The sequence below is a fragment of the Echinops telfairi genome, unplaced genomic scaffold (genome assembly GCF_000313985.2).
Source record: "Echinops telfairi isolate 266 unplaced genomic scaffold, ASM31398v2 ScPeMD7_7469;HRSCAF=8507_1, whole genome shotgun sequence".
In the NCBI taxonomy this organism is placed as follows: Eukaryota; Metazoa; Chordata; class Mammalia; order Afrosoricida; family Tenrecidae; genus Echinops; species Echinops telfairi.
The window spans coordinates 112,599,880-112,607,019 of NW_022111373.1; positions in this window are offsets into that span (position 1 = coordinate 112,599,880).

The following is a 7,140-nucleotide window of genomic DNA, read 5'->3' on the forward strand; positions in this document are numbered from 1 at the left end:
TACCAGTGTACATCCTCTGGTCTAGCCAGATTTGTTAGGTAGAAGCCAATTCAACATTTTTCAGGCTTTCTATATCTATGATATCAGTTATATTATGGGCCACATCCCACCATTTTTGTCAAGTCTCCTATTGCTGTAAACAGAAACGGCACTCCTCCCTACACTAGGGCTCCTTTCCCTTCCCTCTCACCCTGGTAACCGCTCAGTCAACGCGGTTCTCAGGCTTGTTGTTTTCAGTGAATGAGGTCATACGATTGGTCCTCCTGTGAGTGATTTATCGCACTCAGCATAACGTTTTCAAGGGCCCTCCGCGTTGTAGCACGCATAAGACTTCGTTTGTCTGTATGGCCGAGTGATCCTCCACCTAACAAGAGGACCTGTCGCAGTGGCTGTAGCCGTGAGGGTGGCACAGAAGTGGGCCATGTTGATTACGGGGCACCTGGGTCCTCTGAGTTGTAGCCGACCCGAAGCTCCCTGACAGCACCCACCACAGTATTCGATGGTACGGCCGCACCGTGCTTTTTGTCCAGCCTTCGCTCCCGCATCTTGAGGTGCTCGCACCTTTCAGCTGCGGTGACCAGTGCTGCACCCCCGAGCGTTGGTGTACACGTGTCTGTTTGCATCGCTGCCCTCAAGCCTCTTGGACATGTGCCTGGTATGAAACTGCTGGGTCATGTGGTAGTTCTATATTTAACACCTAAAGGAACTGCCAAACTGGCTTCCATAGCCACGGTGGCATTTTGCATTCCAACCAGCCGTGGGTAAGTAAGTGTTCCAGGTGCTCCATCTTCTCGCCCACATTTGTCTTTTGGGGTTTTAAATTTTTGTTTATTTTAATCATAGGCTTCCGAGGGTGTGTAAAATAGTATCTCATGATGATTTCGATTTCAATCTCACTACTGGAAAGTGATGAGGACCCTGGTGGTGTAGTGCTTAAGAGTTAGGCCGCAATCCAAAAGGTCAGCAGTTCAAAATCACGGGGCTGGACTTTCTACTCTTAGAAACCCGCAGGGCAGTTCTCCCCTATCGATAGGGTCGCTGTGACTCAGCACTGACTCATGGCAGTGGTTCGGTTTGGGGAGGGCTAGTGGGGCAGCGCTGTGGCGCAGGAGGTGAAGCACTGGGCTGCTGACTTCAGGGTTGTGGGTCAAACCCATCGCGCTTCCCCCCAGGAGAAGGCTGAGTTGGAATCGACTCGATGGCAGCGGTGCTGGTTTTGAATGGCTAATGACGGTGAATATTTTTTCATGTGCTTGTTGGCAATTTGCATAACCCCTCTGATGAAATGGCTCTTCTAGTGCTCCCCCGCCCACCCCCATCCCCCACCCCTGTTTTGAATGGGCATTGGCCTCTTTGTTTCCAAGTTGGAGAAGTGTTAAAAATGCATTTCGGATATTTGACTCCTTTCAGATGTCAACTTCATTCTAGCTCCGTGATCCTATAGGCCAGAGTAGAATTGCCCGTAGGGTTTCTAAGGATGTGAAGCTTTAAGACAAAATAAACAACAACAAAAACCACATTTTTCGGCTGTGTTGCAGCCGGTGGGTTCCTAACAGTTGACATTTTGCTTAGCAGTGCCGTACTTAACCGCTGCACTACCACGGCGCACCACTGCTACCAACTCTACAACAAAGACATCCAAATTCACTGCAGTGGAGTCAATTCCTTGTATGATTCCTACACATGCTGACTCTATAGGACAGAGTGGAACGGCCCCTTTTGGTTTCTGAGACTAAATCTTTAGGGAAGCACATCGCTTCCTCTTTCCTCCTGCGGAGCGAACCACTGATCTTGTGATGAGCAGTTCAGTGCACATCCTACTATGCCCCAGGGCTCCTTATTGAGGATCGGGTTTCCCCAAAGTGGGAATGGATTGCTTATAAAATGGTGTTGGGATAAGTGGTAACCATTGATGGGGGCCAGGGCATAGCTGAGCTCCTCACTGAGCTTCAGAGACTAACGTTCTTTCCATGTGGATTAAAGTCTATAATGTTAAAAGCCTCAAATGTGCTTGAGGACAACATGCATAGCAATTTATATCATCTTGGCTCGGTAGGGCTGTTCTGAGCAGGAAGCAACTCCGGGGCAGAGGGATGGCATGGTAAGAGCATTCTAAGTCACGTGGGACGAAATGGAGAAGTCTAGCTTAGTGAACATCAAACAGCACCGCACAGGAAACTAAGAGGACAAACTGAGAACGGACTTCCAGCAGATGTTCTTGTTGGGTTCCATTAAGTTGATTGCATCTCACCACGACCTAGCCCAAGGGTAGAGCTGCCCTGTAGGTGTTCTTGGCTGTAATGTGACAGAATCCAGTGGGCCCATAGGGCTTTTCTCACAGAGTGCTGCTAGGTGGCTTGAACCACCAGCCTTAGCTGTTATATCACTAGAGCTCCCTTTCCAGTGTGCTTAATAGGATCAGTCGTCCGTATTAGGAAATGCCCTTCCTATGAAGCAGAGAGGAAGAGATTCGTTACCCAGATAGGAAAAGAATAAAGATAAGATGGAAAAACAATTTACCTATAAAGCATTGTAACTGGCCAGTGAGCATATGAAAAGCTGTTTTCACTGACCAATCAAGGAAATGCCAGTCATGGCCTAACATTTTATAGCGATCTGAAAAACAAAACAAACCACAAACCCCACCTTGGGTATGGTAATACTGGGTATAAGAGATCGTTCTGATACTTCTTGGAAGCAGACATTTGCCGGGCATTCTTGCTCGTTAGAGGATCTCTTGGCATCGTTTTGAGGAAGGAGGGAGGTTGTTCAGGTCAGTTCTGTACTAGGATAATAGGGCGTTTCACCCATAGAATGAAGGTTCATTTGTCCAGTAGCCATTGTTAAGCTTTATTGACTACTGTTAAGTGCCAGCCACCCTAGCCTCCTCCAGGTGGGAGAGCTGTGTCATCAGATGTAAGGTAGAGCTGCACGCAGGTCTGGGAGTGAGAGCCATCACATCATGGCAGAGCAGGCTTCTCTCATGGGAGGAACAGCGTGTGGGGCACTCTGCCAGGGGCATTCCACAGAGCAGTGGTTGGTGGAGGGGGAAACCTGGAGACCACATGGAACGGGGCCTGTTTGAAGAACTGCTCATGGCACAGGGTGGCCTAGGCAGAGGAAGACTATAGGAGGTATAGACAGGCGGCAAGGGTTGGCTTGTTCTTTGTTGAGAAGTTTCACATCTTACCATCATCTTCAGTGTCCTAGACAGAACACTTTTCCTGTGAAAGAGACCAGTGGGGAGCTGCAGTGCGGGACGTTGACCCTGGAAGCAGGCCCCGGGATACCCCTGTCAATGATTACCGCCCTGTCGGCAGGAAGGTTTTTCCTTCCTTTTGGGGGGCGGAAACCAAACCTCACCTGCTGATTCTGCCTCTTAACATTCACCCTGTTTTAGAGTAGAACTGCCCCATGGGATTTCCAGGTCTATAATCTTCACGGATTTAGACTTGCCACACACTCTGGACCTACCATCAGTTCTCCTCAAAATCTCTCAGAGAAGCAAAGACCAACTTTTGTGCTGGTTGCCCAGTGGCCAAAGGCATCAACAAAGTGGTCAGTTTGCTTTTCCCTGGAGCCCCTTGGGAGGCCTCCATTCCTGTGTTCCCATTGGGTAGACCTGTCTGCGTTGATTGGCCACTGGGCACATGGTGGGCTCTTCAAGGACTACATTTCTCAGGAAGATTGCTTCTGAGCACTGAAGTAGCCGAAAGTATATAGATCAGTTGCTTGGGGACCATGACCAAACCCGAGCTGTTGCTGTTACTTCTGACTGGGGGTGACTGGTGTATCAGAGCAGATGTACACTCTCTGTGTTCTCAATGGCTCTGCCCTCTCAGAAGCAGGTTGTTGGGCATTTTCCGCAAGGCCCCTCTGGGTGTATTTGAACCTCCCTTCCTGTGGTGCACAGCCATTTGTACCAGACAGGAACCCCTGGTTGCTTACAGATTCCAGACTTCAGACTTGTCTTGAAAAGTCAGCACAACTGGCACAGCCAGGGAGGCCCATGCTCACCACCTGTAGACCAGCAGCCCCGCCCGCTGCCTGCTCTGCCCCCATAGGCCTTTGTCATTTGCCTTTGCCCGCTGTTGCTGTGTGAAGAGATAGCTGCTCTTATTTTTAAAAATTGTGCGAAAAGAAATTTATTTTTCTTCTCCTCTAAGGAGCCAGGTGGTGAGAAAAAACAACAAAAATAAAGTAAATTCTGACTGTGTCTCTGGGGCAAACTTCCAGGCTGCGTTCTTTCCCCTAAAGGTATGTCTGCGGGCCCTGTGTGTTGTCCTGGCCCTCAGTTAAATCCTTATGAGAGTTGTGCTTGGTGGACAAATCGGCTCTAGCATAAGTGTGATATCGTATTGCCTAAATGACTTGCCCGGGAATTTTCTGTGTAAATGTTAGGAGAGGAGGAAGTCTCCTTGACTGCCCTGCAGATGTAGTGACGCGAGTTTTGGTGACTCCGTCCCTGCGTGCCCAGGACCCATGTATGTCCCCTGACTGCTGCTGGATCTTTGGCCATGGTGGGCGCTCCTGGGCTGCACAGCCTGTACTCTGGCCCCCGCCAGCAGGAATGGAATATTACAGCTTAACTTTGGGAAGTTTCTTATGTGGGTGCTGAATAGACCTCGCCTCTGTGCTGCAGTGGCAGAGGCTGAAGCTGGGAGGGATTAAGTGATTTTCCCTCCGTCACACTGCTAATTAGTAATGGAGCCAGGATTAGCGTCTAAGGCTCCAGGCACCTGGTCCAGAGCTTGCTTCGGCAGCCCAGCCGCATCCCCCACCTGCCACGGCAGCGGCAGTGGGGCACAGGGCTCTTTTCTAGGAGGGTTGTCAGGTTTAGTAGCTGCTGTGCTCGAAGGTAGTGTTTTAACCGCTCGGTGAACACAGTTTGTGATGATGTTAGTTTAGTGCAGTCTTGAGGCTTGGGGGTCGTATTTGAGTTCCTTTATTCAGCCAGCCCAGGAAAGACGTTGGCATTCTGTCACTTTAGCAGCAGGCTTGTTAGACATTCCAAGAATACATTTCCATTCTAATAAGTAGGCTCCCTGTCGCTTGGGCTCATCGGAAGTTATTCATTCATTTAGAGCAGGGGTCGGCACACTTTTGAGAAGAGGAGACAATCCTGCCGTTAACAACAATTTAAAAATTATTCAAGGGCCATAAACATATTTTACAAACAACTGACCTCACCATTATCTGGATAGTATCCTTGAAAAATCTTCAGTTTTAGTTCAGAGCCATGTGTACGTGCCAAAAAAGCCGTAGATTGCCGACTCCGGTCTAGACCAGGGCTGAACACGTCTGAAGTGAGTGCCCTTGCCCCCGCGCACATCTTGGTGGGTGGCTACTTAGTCACGCTGCGATTCAGTCCCTGGCTCCGCGCTGGAAACGCCAGTAGCTGCGAGGGTGGTGGTGTGCATTCTCACCTTGGCGTCTGGTTGATTCCTGGACGCTGGCGAGTCTGTCTCCCATAACATTTCCTCCATTTTCTGATTTTTGTCTCCCCCCTCTCCCCCCAAATACTGTCTTAACTTCTAATCCTTGACTCCTTAAAAAATTGTATCAGCTACTGTATTTCCTTCTCAGAGCTGCGACCACTTCTGATTGTTACCCTTACGTTGCCTCCTGATGTTGCTGTGACAGTTCCATGGTCTGCCCGTCCCCCGCCCCCTCCTTCCTAAACGGTCCCTGCTTCCTGTGGGAATCATTTTGATTTCCCTTTGGATTATCCTGTTTAGCCCACCATTCTCTTTCATTGGTTTTCCTCGAATGTTTTATGGTCTTGGGTTGTCTGTTCCAACGCATGGTGGTCGTTAGGTGCCGTGGGTCAATTTCTTCTCACAGTGACCCTGTGTGTGTACAACAGAATGAAATGTGGCCCGGCCTGCACCCGCCTCACAGGCATCGCTGTGTTTGGGCCACTCTGTCCATCTGGTCCCGGCTCTCTCTCTCCCACTTTGGTTGATGTTCTACTTTACCCAGCGTGACAGTTTTCTCCAGGGACTGGGCCCTCCTGGACACATGTCCAAAGGAAATGAAACAACATTGAAAGGAATACTATCCCCTGCTGGGGGACTATCTTCTTTGGAGTCTTTAGTTTCAGCCTCACATTACACTCTCTCCATCCTCCTACAGCCAGGAAGGATGAAGCACCCTTGTTTATCCACCAAAGGGAGCCATCTGCCTCTCTTCTCCCTGCACCTCACATAACACACAAAATACATGCTATGTGTTTGTCACTATTCTGAATGCTTGACACATATTTATTCACGTAGAGATCACAGCAAAGTGATGAGGGAAATAGTTCCCATCGCCACTTGGCAGATGAGGAAGCTGAGGCACAGAGAAGTTAAGGGCACACAGTACCTGTACTGACTGGGTTTGGCCACCTTGCCCCACTTTCACTCCTAGAACCCTCCGCCTAGCCCCTGGTGATCTCTGGACTGGGGTGTCTGCTCCTCTCCGCTAGAATCTGCTTTCCACGCAGCAGCTAGAGAAATCTTCCCAGCGTACCAGTTGAGTCTTTTATCTCCAGTGGCTTCTCGACCACATTAAACTCCAGGTTCTGTGACCTGGGACCCGGTCTGACTCCTCTCTGACTCCTCTCCTCCCCTCACTGGCGCTCCCTAAGGACTGTCCTTGTCTCAGGGTCTTTGTAAAGCTCCCCTCCTGGCCACCACCTGCTCGCCAGCCAGGCTTAGCTCCACGCACAGGCTCTCACACGCACATGCTCTCAAGCACACCCACTTAGCTCACATTTGTCTCTTGAACTCTTCCCTCTTTGCTGTTGAGTCAGTTTTGACTCGTAGTGACCCTGTAGGACAGAGTAGAGCTGTCCCTATGGATTTCTGAGACGTTCAGTCTTTATGGGAGTAGACAGCCTTATCCTTTTCCCAAGGAGTGGCTGGTGGCTTTGAACTTCTGGCCTGGTGGTTAGCTGCACCATGTGTAACCTACTAGGCCACCAGGCTGCAGAAAAAGGAGGCTGCTGGCTTCTCCTGCTTTTGAACTCGAGTTTACTAAACGTCTTAATGGCAGACAAGAGAGGCTTTATCTTTGTCTTGTTCAACACTGTACCTCCAATGCCCAGATAAAGAGACAAGGGACAAGATACTGGTGGGCTGTCCATAAACATTTTTT